We start from the raw sequence: 2096 nt of genomic DNA on the forward strand, positions 1-2096 counted from the left end.
ATTAGAATGTGTAATGATGTTGACCCCTTCGCCCATAAGGTATCGCAGGCCGTACAGCTTGCGGTTGGGGCCGCCATCCAAGGGACCGCGGCACAGAGAGACTGCTTTAAGTGCGGTCAGCCAGGGCACTTTGCGAGGCAGTGCCCCCTAGCCGTCTCCTCTGCTACCCCGAACCTCAGTGAGCCGCCAGGCAGGCCAGCCCAGCCCTCCTCCCTCTGTCCTCGCTGTAAGAGGGGAAAGCATTGGGCCAGTCAGTGCCGCTCCAAGACTGATGTCTTTGGAAACTCCTTGCCCCCCCTTTCGGGAAACGGCCTGAGGGGCCAGCCCCGGGCCCCCGTCCTATTCAATTCCAGTCGGCCTCGGGGAACAGCCGACAAGAGAGCCCCCAGACTCTAGACTCCTCCGAGCAACCACAGGGAATGCAGGAGTGGACTTGTGTGCCTCCTCCGACACAATATTAAGACCTGAGGATGGTGTTCAAATTTTGCCCACTGGCTCGTTTAGACCCCCCCCCCCCCCCGGCTAATATGTTCTTTTTTATTCTGGGCCGAGCCTCCTCCACTCTTGCAGGGCTCATAGTCCACCCCTCCATAGTAGATAGTGACTTCACCGGGGAAATTAACATCTTAGCCAGTGCGCTTACCGGCCCTGTGTGTGTCTCTAAGGGACAGCGCTTAGCTCAGGCGTTGCCCTTGCCCCTTAATACATCCTTCCCAGCCATCGCCTCTAACCGAGGTGCTTCTTGCCCTGGCTCTTCTGATCTCTATTGGGTCCAAGCTATCACCAAAGAACGGCCCCACCCTGCAGCTAAAATTAGATGGTAAACTTTTTGAAGGCCTTCTTTTTTTTTTTTTCAACCACATTTACTAGCTCACATAAATATCTGAAAACAAATCCATCTGTCTTCCCTTTGTTTCCTTGGTACAACTTATTGTAGTTCTTAATGAACAAACTACCATAAATATCTATAAGGGGAAAATGAATTTTAAAACATTAAAGAGAGGTCAATAAATAGTCAAATATGTCAACCACCGTAAGAACTACCTATTTTCTTTAAGATTAAGCCATTGATTTACAGTGTTTATTAAAATAAATCTCACCTTTAAAAACAAGGTTAATTTACAACTTGATCTCAACTTGTTTTATTTTATAGCACTTTAATTTTTACATTAAAAATTATAAAACTTCAACTGAAGAACAAATAAAACACTCAGACAGAAGTTTATACTTTAAAAATTCTGTCAACTTCAACAAATGAAGAATGACTATGTATCAATTTATGTGAGTCCTATGGTCCACAGTACATTTTCCATTTAAAACATTTTTAATTGTTCTTCTGTACTGCATGGATAGCTTCTAGTGAGAATTAGTATACAGTCTGTTCTTGACGAAGACAACACTAGACAGATGTTGCCTGATGCCTGGGTAATGCTGAATGTGACAAAACCAGCGAGACACATTAAGATACTTCTCCTTTTCTTGAACTGTCAGGTCAACTATGAAGCGATGAAGGCCGTAGTACAATAGGATATCTGCTAAAGTTATATCCTGTAAGGTAGACTTTATCTTCAAGAGATGCATTAAGATCCTTCAGCAGAGTGCGGATATCATCTTTATTGGAGTGTCTGTCTACTTGGGTGACCTGTATTCTAACCATTGCTGAACTATTGCTTTTTCTTCTGCAGTACTCCCCAGCAAATATTCTTTGTTGGCTTGCTTGACTAGATGGGCTACTATAGTAGTCAATCCTGTTAGACTTGGACCATTGTTTGTTTGAAGAACTGGAATCTGGTGGTCGCCACGAGCGCTATATTTATTCCTTTTACTCAGCCCCAGCGATTTTTCCAGCAGCGCTAACTCCGCAGCCGCCGCCATCTTCTGGCTGTAGCTCCTCTTGAAGGCCTTCTTGATTCAGGCACCGATTCCACAGTTATTGCCCAGGACGCCTGGCTCGATTCATGGCCACTGCAGCCCTCCCTTACACACTTACAAGGTATAGGACAGTCTAGAGATACTCTCCAGAGCTAAAAAATTTTGACATGGGAAGACTCTGAGGGAAACAGAGGTACTACTCAACCCTTTGTAGTCCTGAGCCT

The 2096-nt window shown here is 45.4% G+C and overlaps 1 pseudogene; it reads right to left on the reverse strand.

The window, feature by feature from the left end:
* Positions 1–838: 838 nt before the first annotated feature.
* On the reverse strand, positions 839–1886 carry LOC142861181 (eukaryotic translation elongation factor 1 epsilon-1 pseudogene; annotated as a pseudogene).
* Between the last annotated feature and the right edge of the window lie 210 nt (positions 1887–2096).

This window comes from Microcebus murinus, chromosome 16 (assembly GCF_040939455.1).
Source record: "Microcebus murinus isolate Inina chromosome 16, M.murinus_Inina_mat1.0, whole genome shotgun sequence".
Lineage (NCBI taxonomy): Eukaryota > Metazoa > Chordata > Mammalia > Primates > Cheirogaleidae > Microcebus > Microcebus murinus.